Below are 18,039 nucleotides of genomic sequence, written 5' to 3' on the forward strand. Positions count from 1 at the left end.
GTCAATGATAAACACTCCTGAACTATGGTTTTGTATGCATCCCTCCCATGCATAGGATTTTTCTCCTCTGCTTCCTGTTTTTTGCTATCCATAGTTAACACCAACTTTCAAAACACAATTTGCCAACATAACTTTGCTAAGTTTTACTGCCTGTGCAATTTTTTTTTTTACTGATATATGGAAAAGCACATGAATCTGACCTTTGGAGAGTTTGTAAGTAAACCATTTTTAAACTTTCCAAACATGTGGTCTTTTCCTGTGCTGGAGGAAGAGGAAAACTTTGGAAAGGAACTTTTTAAGGGGACATTTTGGAACTTACTTGGAATGGTACATTTTAAAGGTTTTACAGTCTATATTTCCATACTTTACTTTGCTGCATCTCTCTCTCTTTCTCTCTATACCAGCATATACTAGGTTATTACCCAGTACAGGAGTAGACAATATGGTAATCACCAGATATTTTTTGGGCTATCAGCCCTGACCAGCTGTGGCTAATGGCCAGGGATTATGGGGTTTGTGGTCTCCAACATACGGAAGGCACCACAATGGCTACCACTGACCAAGCTTTATTCCAAAAGCTGTTTAAAAAATGTACTTTGTTTAAAGTTTGACATGGAGGCCAACTAAAGTGGTTTTTGGGCCATGGGTCATCTCTGTCTTACAGCATGGGTGGCTATTAATAATAAGCCATCATTGCAGAAATTGTCAGTCTTGACTGAAACCCTTGAATGTCACTGACTCCCTTAGAAAAGTGAGCATGTGAAAAATTAAATTTGAAACCAGCTTATTGTATTGCCACAAAAAGCAAGACCTTCAGGAGGAAGAGCTTCAGAGAAGGGAGCCTGGCATACTCTTGCGGGAATCTGCGCTGTTAATGTGTTCTTAATGGGACGGACCCAAATACTCAGGTTGCAGATACCAGATTAGGGCCGAGCAACTGCTTCCTGGTGGCTCTTAGTACCGGGGAGCTTTCAAACGCCTGGATTCTTTCAGCACTGAGATCATATAATTGCCAGTAGCTTTTTGCCTGAAGGGCAACATGCTGCTATGCAGCACATGGCTTTCCACCATTCCTGCCATGCTAAGCAAAACCAAATATTGCTTCAGAAAGGGGGCTGCACAGTATGTGAAGGATGCCAGAGATGTAGATTAAGAAAGGACACTTTGGCACCGCCTCAAAAGCAAGAACTAAAAGAGCTTCACATGCATTAGCTCTTAATGGCCTCTGTTTGCAGCCGCAGAAATTATAAGGACCCTTCTCTGTGGGTCTTTCTGTAGCTTAGCTCTCTCACATTTACAGTAGGGCTACTCACAGCAGTCAGTCTTCCTCTGCCGCCACCCCGGAAATGCCACACTTTGTTTTATATTGCCTTAAGCAACCGCCCAGGAGTGGTGGCACCATTTAATTTGTAAAAAGGTGAGTGTTGTTTGGACTTCATGTCAAAGCACTCTTTAGTATACCACGTGACCTAGCTGTGCTTACTCAATAGGTACTAGTTTTTATTTGCCTAGTGAACCACCCTGGGCGTTTAACTAAACCGAAGGGCAGCTGACAGATCGATAAATAAACGAACACGAGAAAATGAGCAAGGAACAGCACCCCTCCCATTTTCAGGGGCATTCTCATTAGCCAAACTGATAATGTGAAGGGGGGGAAGTCCCACCTACCCTATATAAGAGCAGCACCAATATACAGGGTTGGGGTAGGAAAGAGCTATCAAATTAGGCCCAGATGCAGTTCTAATTTGGCCCATGAGTCCAAAGTCCAGCTGCCCCATACATGACGGCAGTTGCAAAATCAGGAGCCTTAAAATGCACTCCTGATTATTCCTTGGCAAGCAAGGCTGGCAGCCAGCATTGACCAGCTGATGGGTGCTGGTTGCAAGCTCTGCTGGGATTCCACTGCACTCGAGTGTTTCCACTTGAGCTCCTGGCAGCTGATCCCTGCCAAAAGCAGGGCTTGTACCAGCCAGCAAGCCCTGCTGGCATCAGCCGTACTTGGGAGTTCCTTTGCAGCCTTGCGTTTCCGCCTGCCCCGCACCTGATGTCATATGCCACTAAGGCATTATATTGCCTTGATGCATTGATATCACCTGATACAAGGTCAAAGTCCTGAGTAACACTGGCTCTGCCATCCACTTGCTACGTAGTACCAACAAGGTTCTATTCCCATAGATGAGGCTGCCACAAATCGTGACTCATCAAACTGAATGGAGCCAACCAACCTCAGGGTGAAACCCACTATGACCTTGACAATCCCCTGCCCTGTTTTCATAGTCCCAATGCTGTGTACATGCTGTACAGTGGTACCTCGGGTTACATACGCTTCAGGTTACAGACTCCGCTAACCCAGAAATAGTGCTTCAGGTTAAGAACTTTGCTTCAGGATGAGAACAGAAATTGTGCTCCGGCGGTGAAGCAGCAGGAGGCCCCATTAGCTAAAGTGGTGCTTCAGGTTAAGAACAGTTTCAGGTTAAGTACGGACCTCCGGAATGAATTAAGTACTTAACCCGAGGTACCACTGTATCTGTAATGCACATTCAAAAAACATTTTCCTCTCAAAAGCTGGGCATGATATACTCTTGGCTTAGAAAATGGGAAAGAAATGTGTTTTATCGCACTCATGAACTACTCCCCAACAGTAAAGCTATCACTAAGGCAGGACTTCAAGGGGAAACTAAGAGGCACTAGCTGGTTTCAGCTTGCTTAAGGTTTGCAAAACACCTAGCGAGAGATAGCACCAACTCCCATTATATTTTTTAATTCATTCTATAATAGACCCTGAACAGGGTAGTCGCAGTGATATACAATACTGTCATAGATCGTGCTATGGGGACCCTGGAGGTCTCAGATAGTTATGGGAAGTGGGCATTGGTGAAATAATTGATGAAAATAAACTGCAAAAAGCATCCCTTGAGGTCATTCTCAGGTGGCACTGGACCCCATCTAGGTTTGCTAAAATTAGCAATATCATCTGCCCTATGTGCTGGGCAGAATATGGCGACGTGGGCTTATTTCTCTGTGCCTGGTTGTGGGTGCAAGATAGTAGGTGTGTTCTGGGACAATGTATTTAAAACAATTGCTAAAATCGCAAACCAATCCTTCAAACCCAACCTGGCAACTTGCACTTCTTTCTCTAGACATTGATATGAATAACCCTCTTCAGCACAAGAAATTATTATGCTTTTTACTGACCACTGCTCGTCTTGTAATTGCACAGCATTGGAAACTGAAAACCAAAATTCCTTTTTGCAGTCAGATCAATAATGCATGGGAAGTGGATATATCAGATCGCTTCGCAAGACACAGAACAGCAGCAAAAGGGGTCACTAAAAGAGATAACTTTGGTGAGCTGTGGCCACCTCTCATTGCATTCGTCAATAAAGGGGAAGGCTTGTTTCCTTCTCCTGCTCCTCAAGAATGCTTGTGGAGAGGCTCTATCAATGAAGAACTTACCAGGAGTCGCCATGTACAGCACCCATCTTGCAGCCCCAGGTGCAGTGAAGATACGAATGGTCGGGGACAGAACACAAGAAGATGCAGTAATAATAGGCCGATCAATTTTGGATTAAAATGGGCCACTTTACTGATGACAGATGTCAGTAGGTTTCGGCGTGAGCATTAGGTGTGTACCCTGAATCGTCCAACCTGTCTGCTGGTTGATTATTGGGCAGGGTTAATCCTAGGTTAAGGATCATCACATTGGAATGGCCCCTCCAAGATCACCATTTGGGGGTTGTTGTGGCTTGTCAGTCCCCGCCTTGGCATCCCAACAGGAGTACCTTCCTCTGGACTTCTTGAATGGGGTACCCTGATCCCTTGGAAGAGCTCCCAAAGCCCCTCTGTCCACTTTGACTAAGGATCCCACTCAATGACTTATCGGCCACCTGAGTCGGTCCATCCCTGCCAGCCCGTTGCCAAACCACTCATGTCAGCAACCAATCCTGAAGACCACTGCACTTATGCAGCAACCAAGCCTCATTGCCCATTGGTGACAGGTGCACTCCATTGGGCCTGTAATTGGCTTCCTGGTGATGGAAGCCAAGGCTGCCCTTTAGCAGCCTGCACATGTGGAAGCAATCACAGGAGTTGGGGAACCATTGGAATTTGCTGGAGAAGGTGGTAGCAACTACATACAAGGACATGGTCTTGGTGGCTAACTCCTGTTCCTTAATGGACACGTATTTCAGAACATCCTCCTCCTGGGTGGGGGGAGTGGGCCAGCCCTGACACCTAAAGACTTTTTTGAAAGAGGACCATGCCCTGGAGTATGTTCAGAATTGGTGGGGAATCCAACTGCCAAATGAGTGCTGGGTCCAGCCCTGGCAGCCAAAATCGCCAGTGGGGGAAGTGATGTCCTCTACCAGCCACGTGGAAGCCAACAGACTACCTTTGACGCCACCATGGCCCGTGCCAGACTGCAATCGCCACTCCCCATCAACTGAAGGTAAGTGGTCCTTGAGAACTGATTTCTATTACATGACTTGTATGGTCTGGATGTAAACCTGTTTTAGGTCAATATCTTTGGAATGTTTGTATTGTTGACTTCTTGTTACTCTTGCTAGAGAGAGAGAGAGAGAGAGAGAGAGAGAGAGAGAGAGAGAGAAATGAAGGTCGGGCATGATGGAAACAGGTAACAAGCCAAAACGTGAACTTTGCAAATGTTTACACAGCATGCCTAGTCTGGAGATACGGTAGCTTCGCTTTGAGAGTTAAGTAACCATGCCTGCTTTTGTGCACGTGTACATGCTCTCTGGCACGTAACATGAGCCTAAGTGCCTAACTGCACATTACACCCAAATATACAGAACAGAACAAACATTTGTTTGGAATGCCATAGGGGAGGGTGAGTAGCTTGGGGAAGCCAAGGAAAGATTTAGCCACCCCTCCTTCCCCACTGCTTCTCAGCTCTAAAAATCTCCTCTTCCCAAAGGGGTGTTTTTCCTGTTCAAAACAAAAATCAGCTGGGGTTCTCTTACATACCTTTGCCCTAAAAAATGTTGAAGGCTGGGTTAGGAAAATAACTTGACCTTACTTTACACAGTATAGTATCAATGCTGCCAAATCTTGCAAACAGAAATGACACAATATTGGCCTACAGAAATGTTTGTCGGAGGGTGGCTGTGGTGGAATTAAAAACCTTGTCCTTTTTTGGCCTCAGAGAAAACCTTCAAAGGTGTAAGTTACCTGGTGGCCCTCTGACTTGCTGATTTGAGCTTTTACGTCACTGCAATCTGAAACAGAAATGTTTTAGTAAAATAAAAGAAGAGCTTTATTGAGTAGACACTATTTGTGGAAGAGCTGGAGCTGAATGTCAGCAAAGACTTAAGAATCTACTATCAAAATAATTTTTAGGTGGTGCTATACATTGGTGATTTTTTTGCATATTAATCCCAATCTGTTCCCCAAAATGCTGGCTACACACACATGGTTCTACACATGGTGCAGCTCTTTTGGGGAGATGGTTTTCCCGGAAATTAATTTAACAACAAAATAATAATAATTGATACCAATCCCTTTATTAATAGGCCAGCTGAAGATAGTTTGGAAAAGAATTGATTATTTGCGGTTAGCTGCCAGAGTCGCTATCACAAACAAAGTGAAATATGTGGAAGGATTACCTAAGAATTTATGGTATAGTAAAATTTGGTCCATAGTTATTGCTGAAAATTTTACTCATCAAAATTAAGGTATGCAAGATGACAAACAACAAAATTGTTCAATTTTTTTAACTATGTCAAAAATTGATTTCATATATTCTAATAATGTTTAAATGCCTCCTGTGAAATATGCTACAATCTGGAATTCTTGTAGCTTTTCAGCTTTTAGAGAGAATATCATAAGACCTTGAGGACACTCTGAAGAGAAAAAATAACCCTTTTGTGCGCGCTTTCTCTCTCTCTGTGTCATTTGCTTTCTGTAAGCTGTAATTTATTGGCTGCAAAAACAAGAGCAAAGCCTTTACTCTATCATTGTCTCCTTGCTGATTCTCAAAAAGATATATCTTATATGAAAAAAGAGAGTAGAAGCTTGTTATGATTGTATCAGAAGGTTGTATAATCTTAGAAAGGGGTGGCCATCATGTAGGGACTGTGCACTTTTGAAATAACTTATACACTGCTGCTCATGACTAAGCCCCATTGAGTTCAATTAGGTTTGCTACCAAGTATGTACTGTACTGAAAAGGGATGCGGGTGGCACTGTGGGTTAAACCACAGAGCCTAGGACTTGCTGATCAGAAAGTCAGCGGTTTGAATCCCCGCAACGGGGTGAGCTCCTGTTGCTCGGTCCCTGCTCCTGCCAACCTAGCAGTTCGAAAGCACCTCAAAGTGCAAGTAGATAAATAGGTACCGCTCCAGTGGGAAGGCAAACGGTGTTTCCGTGCGCTGCTCTGGTTCGCCAGAAGCGGCTTAGTCATGCTGGCCACATGACCTGGAAGCTGTACGCCGGCTCCCTTGGCCAATAAAGCGAGATGAGCGCCGCAATCCCAGAGTCGGTTACAACTGTACCTAATGGTCAGGGGCCCCTTTACCTTTACCTTTAGATAAAATGGAACACTTTTTGGAAGCAAAAATTCACCTGAAGTTTGAGAATTTCTTGTTCCGTAGAGCAGGTCTCACTTTCAGGAATCGAATGTTTGAGAGGTCTAAACTTCAAGGAGGAAACAGGCTTTTAAATGCACTCGTTTGTTTGCTAAGTAATCATTTGCTCCTTTTCATGATGGCTGGTCCACTCAAAGCCATTCGCAAGCAAATAACAAAAACACAGTAAAACACCACAATCAAAATATAATTGTAGAATCACACATTGTTTAGGATTCTTAACAGTCAAAAGCAGGCAGAGGAGCATTAACAGCAACGACATCATAGTGTCATAACAATCACCCCACAACCCCAATACACTAAATTTAATCAATGCAAGTGCAATATTAGCTTGAAAACGTCCACATTTGAAGGAAAGAAGATGGCAGCTGGTATCCAAAGTGTGTAAATGTAGGCAGCCATCTTTACAGTAAGCTCTTTCGGAGTCCTGTTGCTTTTGCCAAGAGAAATAAGGTTATTGAGTTGTATATTGATTTTTCCGGCAGCTGAGCAAATACTAATAATCTAAGCCTAAGGAAACCTGGAGAAAAACATCGTGTGGACTTTGGATCCCTTAAAGAAAGACTCTTGAGTATGCTGTGGTTAGGAGAGTGATCAGAATTCAATTTTAGTAAATGCAAGAGCTACTTTGTGGGAAAGGCATGTTATTTCCTCAAGGTATTCTCGTGCCTTCGATTTTAATATATCTATGTGTACACTGTGTTTCTCTAGGTGTCAGGGCACACTACAAATATATTCAGAAGGGACTATCAACTGCACTGTTTGTTTGGTAGCTAGTACAACAAAGCTGTGTTCATAGATAAATCCTGGGAGCTTATGAAATGAACACAATAATAAAGGCAAAATTCCATAGTACAGCAGTTCTCTCCATTTATTTAAGGCCTACCTAAAAAATGGAGCTTAGGAAATATACTGCCTGTTTTTCACCTGCATTTGATGTAGAGAATATTCTTCTGGCACAGCCATCTCCTGTTCAATTCCTGACATCCCTAGCTGAAGGATCTGAGATAAAAGTATTAAACTGAGGAGTTCAGCATGGTCTGCAATTATATGACTACACTAAGCATGTTCGTTTGAAGCAAGTTTCACAAAAGTTGTTGTTTAGTCGTTTAGTCGTGTCCGACTCTTCGTGACCCCATGGACCAGAGCACTCCTGACTTCCACTGCCTCCCGCAGTTTGGTCAGACTCATGTTTGTAGCTTCGAGAACACTGTCCAACCATCTCGTCCTCTGTTGTCCCCTTCTCCTTGTGCCCTCCATCTTTCCCAGCATCAGGGTCTTTTCCAGGGAGTCTTCTCTTCTCATGAGGTGGCCAAAGTATTGGAGCCTCAGCTTCACGATCTGTCCTTCCAGTGAGCACTCAGGGCTGATTTCCTTAAGAATGGATACGTTTGATCTTCTTGCAGTCCATGGGACTCTCAAGTGTCTCCTCCAGCACCATAATTCAAAAGCATCAATTCTTCGGCGATCAGCCTTCTTTATGGTCCAGCTCTCACTTCTATACATCACTACTGGGAAAACCATAGCTTTTACTACACGGACCTTTGTTGGCAAGGTGATGTCTCTACTTTTTAAGATGCTGTCTAGGTTTGCCATCGCCTTTCTCCCAAGGAGCAGGCGTCTTTTAATTTTGTGACTGCTGTCACCATCTGCAGTGATTATGGAGCCCAAGAAAGTAAAATCTCTCACTGCCTCCATTTCTTCCCCTTCTATTTGCCAGGAGGTGATGGGCCCAGTGGCCATGATCGTTTTTTTTATTGTTGAGCTTCAGACCATATTTTGCGTTCTCCTCTTTCACCCTCATTAAAAGGTTCTTTAATTCCTCCTCACTTTCTGCCATCAAGGTTGTGTCATCTGCATATCTGAGGTTGTTGATATTTCTTCCAGCGATCTTAATTCCGGCTTGGGATTCATCCAGCCCAGCCTTTCGCATGATGAATTCTGCATATAAGTTAAATAAGCAGGGGGACAATATACAGCCTTGCTGTACTCCTTTCCCAATTTTGAACCAATCAGTTGTTCCATATCTAGTTCTAACTGTAGCTTCTTGTCCCACATAGAGATTTCTCAGGAGACATATGAGATGATCAGGCACTCCCATTTCCTTAAGAACTTGCCATGGTTTGCTGTGGTCGACACAGTCAAAGGCTTTTGCATAGTCAGTGAAGCAGAAGTAGATTTCTTTCTGGAACTCTCTAGCTTTCTCCATAATCCAGCGCATGTTTGCAATTTGGTCTCTGGTTCCTCTGCCTCTTCTAAATCCAGCTTGCACTTCTGGGAGTTCTCGGTCAACACACTGCTTAAGCCTGCCTTGTAGAATTTTAAGCATAACCTTGCTAGCGTGTGAAATGAGTGCAGTTGTGTGGTAGTTGGAACATTCTTTGGCACTTCCCTTCTTTGGGATTGGGATGTAGACTGATCTTCTCCAATCCTCTGGCCACTGCTGAGTTTTCCAAATTTGCTGGCATATTGAGTGTAGCACCTTGACAGCATCATCTTTTAAAATTTTAAATAGTTCAGCTGGAATATCATTACTTCCACTGGCCTTGTTATTAGCAGTGCTTTCTAAGGCCCATTTGACTTCACTCTCCAGGATGTCTGGCTCAAGGTCAGCAACCACACTACCTGGGGTATGCGAGACATCCATTTCTTTCTAGTATACTTCTCTGTGTATTCTTGCCACCTCTTCTTGATGTCTTCTGCTTCTGTTAGGTCCTTTCCACTTTTGTCTTTTATTATGGAAGTCTTTGTACGAAATGTTCCTTTCATATCTGCAATTTTCTTGAACAGATCTCTTGATTTTTCCCATTCTATTGTTTTCCTCTATTTCTTTGCATTGCTCGTTTAAGAAGGCCTTTTTGTCTCTCCTTGCTATTTTTTGGAAATCTGCATTCAATTTCCTATATCTTTCACTATCTCCCTCGCATTTTGCTTACCTTCTCTCCCCCGCTATTTGTAAGGCCTCGTTGGACAGCCACTTTGCTTTCTTGCATTTCCTTTTCACTGGGATGGTTTTAGTTGCTGCCTCTTGTATAATGTTACGAGCCTCCATCCATAGTTCTTCAGGTACTCTGTCCACCAAATCTAAATCCCTAAACCTGTTCCTCACTTCCACTGTGTATTCATAAGGGATTTGTCAGGGAACTGCCATCGGAGCCAGAGGGAGAGGGAGGGCTCCAGAGGGATTCCAGAGAGCGTACCGGGAGGGAGAGAAGCAGCACATCTTCTGGGGAAGGAAATCAGTGTAGCACCAGTGGAGAAGGGGGGCAGATGGGGGAATTGGCGAGGTGGCTCCATGACTCCTCGCCGGGGACCAGCGGGGAGAGCACGGGTCCTCCGCTGCCCACACCCTCCCTGTGCAGAAGGCTTCCGCGCAGGGAGAGTAGGTGGAGACTAGGCATCAAAGAGCTTCTTTGCTGAAAGAAGTTCAAGAAACGCCCACTGACAGATTCTGCCAGCGATTGAGACAGCCACGGGCGAGTGGCTGTCCAGACAGAAAAGGGTTCACTCAGGCAACCCAGCCAGGTGTGGCGCCGATTTACGCACGAGTAACCCCTAGAACCATTACAGGATTTGACTTAGATTGTATCTTACTGGCCCAGTGGTTTTTCCTACTTTCTTCAGTTTAAGCTTGAATTTTGCTATACGAAGCTGATGATCTGAGCCACAGTCAGCTCCAGGTCTTGTTTTTGCTGACTGTATAGAGCTTCTCCATCTTTGGCTGCAGAGAATATAATCAATCTGATTTCAATGCTGCCCATCTGGTGATGTCCATGTGTAGAGTCTTCTCTCGTGTTGTCGGAAAAGAGTGTTTGTGATGACCAGCTTGTTCTCTTGGCAGAACTCTATTAGCCTTTGCCCTGCTTCGTTTTGAACTCCAAGGCCAAACTTGCCAGTTGTTCCTTTTATCTCTTGATTCCCTATTCACAAAAGTTAATATGGCTTAATTATGCTCAAATGTTTTTAAGATACATTGCCTCTAAGCAGAAGTCTCAGGGTCAATCTTGACAGGAATATAGAAATATGGGTTTGCATCTAATGCACAGGTTTTTAAATGTTATTTTCGATGTGCCAATGTTTTTATGCGTCAAGCGGGAGGTGCGTGATAATTAATAAAACCAGAATAGGTGTGGTGGAGGGATTAAACCTTTTCCTCCAGAGTAGCTGAGAAAAACTCCACGTTTGGAAATATTCTCTCTCCAGGCCTGCTCTGATTCCATTAATTGTCAGTTCCGCCAGCTGATGTGCATTTTTTTTAAAAAAACCCTACATATTAGCTACAAAAACATATTTAATGACATGTGTATGCTGGCCCTTCCTTGACCAGGATCGGGGACTATATTTTGAAGGTTGTGTGGGACTGCCCATGGAATAATGCTAGCTGTCTGGATCTTATCAATCTGAGAACCTTTACAAACAAGTTGGATAAGAGCAAGTTATTACGCAAAGTCACGCTGCTTGCAGTACCTGTTGATCCTTTGAAACCTAGTATTAAAGCTAGGACTAAGCCCCTATTGTCCTTGGTTAAAAAACAGCTCACTTTGTGGAAGGATGTAAATAAGGAAGAGTGGGAGAGGGCCTTTATTTCCCTTAAAAAAAAAAAAAAGAATGTTTAATGGGGTATCTTCAGAGTCTGCTAATAAAAACAGCGTTTCTGAAACGGGTATGTTGTTTAGTAGATACGAGAAACTCCCTTTACTGTGTGGTTAACTGCTATTTAATTTAGATTGCCAGAAAGAGCACCAGGTTAAATAACTGATTTAGAACAAGTTTACAATTCTTTTATTATTATTATTTTTAAAAGGTCATATTTCCTGGATAAGTGTGTGTGCTATCTGATTGCTATAATGGTTAAAACATGTCTGTTTCAGCTTTCATTCCAGGGGTTGCTCAGCTGGTGCTTTTCAGATGTTGTTGAACTTCAGCTTCCAACTTTCTTTTGACGTGGTCATGTTGGCTGCAGCTGATGGGAGCTGGAGTCCCAACAACTCATCCATTGTCTCCCGAGGCAGGCAGGTGCCAGCCAGCTTGTGTGGAAGATCCCTGAAGATCTATGACTTGCATTAATGTTATTGTGATGGTGGCAGGCACTGGGGTAGTGATTGTTCTTTGCCATCTACCAATATAAGTTTTGATTTGATGGTGGCAGGTTTTTTTGGGGGGGGGGGCAGGGAACCTTGTGTAAAGACAGGGTGCAGGATGCATTTTATTTCTACTTTGCCCAACCTTTATCCAAAGCAAAGGTGTGCATGTTCTCCCTCACACACACTCACTTCTCTCTTTTATTTTCTTTTTTTCAAATAATATTTATTATTTTCAGTAGATAAACATAGTAAAAAAAAGATTAACAATAATAAAAACAAACAAAGAATAAAAGAAAAAGAGAAAAAAGAAAAAAGATACATACAGCATATTACCACTTAATTAATTAAAATTAAGTACCTTCCATCTTCATAAACATAGTATTTGACTTCCTCGAATCTCTTCCATCCGAATTTCTTAGTAATTATATGTAGCAGTTTCCAATATCAGTGTTTCAAAAGACCATATCACAGTCCTAATCATATTACATAACTTTCCTTATCGTACATTTTCTTATTTATAAATTTAATTCCAGTTTAATCCTAGGCCTAATTGTTTCTTTCAAGTGGTTACATATCTTTAATATTACAATATTTATTCAAATAGTCTTTAAATTTCTTCCAGTCTTCTTGATGTTTCTCTTCTTTCTGGTCACGGATTATCCCGGTGAGATCAGCCAGATCCATAAACTCCATCATCTTCACTCACTTCTCTCTTGTCTTGGGGACAGAGAGTGGCTCTGGGCGGGGAGAAAGAAGCAACCAGAAACGGGGACGCACCCAAATAGCATCCTCTCAAATTCCCAAATGTGCCCATAGGCCCAAAGTGGTTGACCTGACTCCTGACCTAAATTAAGCACAAGAAAATACACCACTTAACCTTCTCATCTTTGCATCTCATAATTTAATTTCCATGGAATCCCATCTTAGGGTATCTCACTTGGCAACATCCTTTTAACATATTCCCCAGCATGCTTTTAAAAGTGTTTTGTGTCGGCCAGTGAGCACTTTCAATTATATTTGTGCGTAAGAGCACCACATGATTATACTTGAGCATGATAACTGCCTACAAAACCACAGCACCGCTTTCACCTCAATCTTTCCATTTGTTCTGCCATAATTAAGGTGCTAAATATCTATAAATTTAATGGTAGGTTCATAAACGTTCCCTCTTCAAAATGTTTAGTGCCCTGCTCACTAACAATAATGGGCATGAATTGTTGTTTGTCAGCAACAAGTGTTCTGGTACATCTTGAAACGAAAACTCCAAAAAAATCATATTCCACTATGTCAGTTCAGATGTCAAACGATCTTATGTGTTAATTATTATTCTTACGCACTGAGATGTGTTTGTGCCTCTCTCCCTCCCTAAATAGTAGCCGGTGGGAGGTGGAGGGTTTAGATCAGAGGTGAGGAACCTGAAGCCATCAAAGTGTTGGCTCTGTTGGCTGGAGCTGATGGGAGTTGGCTGGAGCTGATGGGAGTTGGAGTCCAGCAAACACCTAGAGGGCCACAGAGTCCACACCCCAGTTTAGACTGAGGAAAGGGCTCCAGAGAAAAGGACTCAAAACTCCCAGAGCTCAACTCTGTAATGTTTAAAAATCCACAGGTGGGACCTACAGCAAAAAAAAACCCCTGCAGTGCACTATCATGCCTAACAGGGTCATAAATCAGTGGAAGAAGGTCTCAACTTCAATCCCTGGTATCTCCAGCTAGGGCTGGGAATGTCTCCTGCCTGAACCATGAAGAATCACTGCCATTCAGTGTAGAAAGTGTAGACAGCCGGCTTTGACTCAATATAAGGCTGTTTCCAATGTTCATGTTCAGGGTTCCAAGCAGAAGCTAGCAAGGCTGTTCCCAAGCCAGAACAGCGAGACGGAGGGCTCTGTCTCGCTGCTCTAGCTTGGGGATTGCTGCGCGCAAACCTCTGTAGGGCAGCGGGGTGCCTTCACCCCGCTGTCCTGCAGAAGCTAGCAAAGCTGTTCCCAAGCCAGAACAGCGAGATGGAGGGCTCCGTCTCGCTGCTCTAGCTTGGGGATGTCTGCGTGCAAACCTCTGCAGGACAGCAGGGCGCTGCGCTCCAAAGGCTTCAGGGATCTTTGAGGCTGGCGGTGGGGGAAAGCAGCGCTCCCCCCACCGCCAGCCCCACAAGCTCTGGTGAATGTACCTTGAACGCACCTTGTTTTAGAGGGGGAGAAGAAGAAAAAAAAATTTTCCCTGTTCTCCCCCTCCTATGGTCCGGTGCGTCCAATGGAGCGAAAAATACGGTAATTCTGCTGGATCTCACTTTTACCTTGATCTTTAAAGGGGGGGCAATCCTACACATGCGCTTTCTCTTTCTGTCTCTCTCCGTAAGTGGCATCGATGGCCCTTGCCAAATGCTCCCATCCTGGGCCTTAAAAGGTCAGTCCCGTTCTCCATCCCATTTTTCTTTCTCAACTGTTATTTGACATTCTGCAGCTACATACCTTCTAACATTTCTCTGATGAAGATAGGGACATCCTGTTCCATCATCATCATCATCTTATTTTTTTATACACCCCCCCCCCCGACTAGGTTGCCCCAGACACTCTGGGAGGCTTCCAGCATATAAAAACTTAATAAAACATTAAACATTAAGAAACTTCCCCATACAGGGCTGCCTTCAGAGGCTTCAGGGTTGTATTAAGAAACTTGGCTTGGGGGTTGCATAACTCCATACCCTTCAACATTTCTCCAGTGAAAATAGGGACATCCTAAGGAAAAGCGGGACATTTCGGGATCAAATCAGGACGGCTTCTGTAAATCTGGGACCTTTCCTGGAAAATAGGGACACTTGGAAAGTCTATAGCTATTGAAAATGCTCAGTCCTTATTGGACTGATTTTTTCTTTCTTTCCTTTTTTCTGGGAGAGGGGGATTGCCCATTCGGTTTTATATAAACACAGAGACTTCAGCAAACCCGAGTATTCTGATACCTCAGCTTTCTTCCTGTTTAGGATCCATTCCTGTCAGACCCTCATCAATCCAGAATTTCCATGTTTTTCTTGCAGTGCTAACCTATCAGAAAATGGAGTCGTTCCAACGCACAAGCCGAACCTGGTCAGGCAGCCGTGAAAGATTCTGTAGGCTTGACTTCAAATCCTTGCTGATGCTAAAGTATTCTCTGCCTTGGAATGCTTTCCCTGCATTTTCCTGGGTCCTTGGAGAGTCATATTCCCTTCCCCATCTTAAAAGCAACCGCTGGATTCGTTTTTGTTTGCTTGCTTATGAAAAGGGAGACTCTCATCACAGGCATCGTTTGTCGCGGAACTTTTTCGTGTGGCCCCGAATGGCTCTTGTTTTAATGATGTAGGGTTACATGCAAGGTATGCGTCTTGGCCAAAGACAGAAATCCTTCCTTTTATAACAGAAAAGAAGAAGAAAAAGATGTCTATCTTTGTGGTGCTACTCGGTTGTCATTCTTGTGGGCTACTATCACATCAAAATAAATGCTCTTAAATGTGCTGGGGTTTGTTTACAGTCGTGCCTTGGATCCCAAACACCTTGCAAGTCGAACATTTTGGCTCCCGATTGCCGCAAATCTGGAAGTGGGTGTTCTGGTTTGCAAACGTTCTTTGGAACCTGAATGTCCAACAGGGCTTCCATGGCGTCCGATTGGCTGCAGGAGCTTTCTGCAGCCTATCCGAAGCCACCGTTTGGTTTCCAGACTTCCAGAACAGATTCCGTTTGACTTTTGAGGTACGACTGTATTTAATATGCAAAATTTCAAAAAGACGGACCTTACCCAGTCTTCTTTCCCCCATCTTTCGGTTGTACTATTAACAGGTCTCTTCCAAACCTGTGGGGCAGTTAGATAGGACTTTGGAGCAGAGGTCCAGAGCTGTGCCAGGGCTGCCTTACCCCATTTTGAAATAATGGGGTATATTAATATCTAAAGCAGGGATGTAGAAACTCAAGCCTAGTGTCTGAATTCCACCTTTCAAGCCTATTTGGCCATCTGGATTCTGCACAGGCCATTCCCCTTCTCAGTCTATTTTATCATACTCTTCAACATTTGTCCGATGAAAATAGGGACATCCATTATCCATTATGATAATTTTGCTATTTTTACCCTACACAGTTTACTGGGTTGCCCCAGCCACACTGGACAACTTCCAACATATATAAAAACATAACAAAACATTAAACATTGAAAAAAACTTCCCTATACAGGACTGCCTTCAGACTGCTCGGGGGTCGGATAACTTCATACCCTCCAACATGTTTCCTATGAAAATAGGGGCATCCTAAGTAAAAGTAAGAAATTCCGAGATCAAATCAGAAATAGGACGGCTTCTGTAAATCAATGACATCCCTTGAAAATAGGGACATTTGGAGGGTCTGTTTTAATTATTTTTAAATGTTTTAAATACTTGCTTTTAACTGTTTTTACTGATACTGTTATCTTTTCATTTAACCGCTTTGAGGTGTTATTTCAAACAAGCAGTATATAATGTTGTTAAATAATCAAACACTTTTATAATTAGCAGCCTGTTTCTGGAGCTCATAAGCAAGGCTGCAATTCATTAGAAAACCCTTTCCTCTCCTCTTGTTTTCACCTTTTTCCGGACAGGATGAATAAAAGTGCGAAGGTACATGTTAAGGAATTTGATTGCAGTTTAGACTAGAGCAATCCAAAAATAAAGTTAAGAAATATTGTTAGGAAAAAAGGGTTGAAGGAAGGTTCAAAGCAGCTATTTTTAACCGCTAGTTTAAATGTCATGGTAATCAAAGCTAGGAAACAGATTTTACATCAGTATGCAGCTGATAAGTGAGGAAACAAAAGTCAAGGTAAATGTACTTGCCCAAGTTCTTAAGAAATGAAACAGGATGGAATTATTTGTTTTGTGAAACCTCACAATTATATATTCGTGTGATTTCCTGTTCACAAATTCCTGTAATTCTGCTCCATCCTCTGAAAAGTTAGCAGGTCAGGTTTTTTCATTATTATTATTTCAAAGGAAATCCTTTTATTTTCAAGGATTTTTATTACTCTCACAGTGTTGGATCTTCTTGGGTCACAGCACAAGTCATTTATTTGACACCTTTCAAATGTCTTCTATTTGTGAAATGTGAAGATGAGGCATTCCTTTTTCTTTTCCATCATTAAATCTGCACGCCATTGCACAAAAAGGTTGGCTTGTACACCATTATCCTTACTATAGCCCTTATCCATCAGGTTAGTCTCTGTGCACTCAAATCTTCTTGCACATTCATCTGGTTTAGGGCAAATTAGGTGATATCATTTGCTAATGTAGGCTGGATCTGTGCTTGATATTGGAGCACACCATCCAGTTTGTTGATCCAGCAAGAGGATGACCAGTTGTATAAAGGTAAAGGTAAAGGACACGGGCCAGTCGTGTCCGACTCTAGGGTTGTGCGCCCATCTCACTTAAGAGGCCAGGGGCCAGCGCTGTCCGGAGACACTTCCGGGTCACGTGGTCAGCGTGACGAAGCTGCTCTGGCGAGCCAGCACCAGCGCAGCACACGGAAATGCCATTTACCTTCCCGCTATAAAACGGTACCTATTTATCTACTTGCACTTAAGGGTGCTTTCGAACTGCTAGGTGGGCAGGAGCTGGGACCGAAAGACGGGAGCTCACCCCGCCATAGGGATTTGAACCACCGACCATGCGATCGGCAAGCCCTAGGCACTGAGGTTTTACCCACAGCACCACCCGCGTCCCTGACAAGTTGTATACATGGTATCAAATCCATCACATGGTTGAATTATTCAGTTTCTCCTGACTTAGAGACATTTTAAACAAGGGATGTGGAACCTGTGACTTTCCTGATGCTGTTGGACATAAAGTCCCGTGATCCACAGGCAGTGTGGCCATTGGGATGGTGGGAATTGTACTCCAACATCATTTGGAAGATCACAAGTTCTTCATACCTGCCTTAGATGTAGTTGCCCTAAGAAGATACTTATGTTTTTCACGAGCCACTGCTCTGAACTTGCCTCCTTCCATTTCCTTGTGCTGAGAGAAGGATGCTGTTGGGCCTGAAAAGAGTCTCTTTATCAAAAGTGATATTTGGGTGCTGAATCACGCAGCCGTTCATTAGCAGGATCCGTCATCATACTGCATGATTTTCCTCCTTCCTCGCCCAGGTCTGGGTTCTGCTAACAAGGAACAAGAAACCAGGGGCCAGGGCCATGGTAAGGAAACCTTACCCTGCTCTGTCAGGCCCACCCCCAGGGGGGACCCTGCCTCCACGCCTGCCTGAGATTGGCCAATCTTGCCAGATGGGCAGAGTATAAATAATCAAGTTAGGGTTGCCATATTTCTAGAAGTTTTTGGAGGTGAACTGAGACTCAAAGTTGTTGAGCCCTAC

The 18,039-nt window shown here is 43.4% G+C and overlaps 1 protein-coding gene across 1 annotated transcript in view; it reads right to left on the reverse strand.

Moving 5' to 3' along the window:
- SHOC1 (shortage in chiasmata 1) overlaps positions 1 to 18,039 on the reverse strand; it is a 250,942-nt gene that overhangs the window by 58,997 nt on the left and 173,906 nt on the right. The gene's annotated exons all lie outside the window — the stretch shown is intronic.

Source organism: Podarcis vaucheri, assembly GCF_965113315.1.
Source record: "Podarcis vaucheri genome assembly, chromosome: 17".
Taxonomy (NCBI): Eukaryota; Metazoa; Chordata; class Lepidosauria; order Squamata; family Lacertidae; genus Podarcis; species Podarcis vaucheri.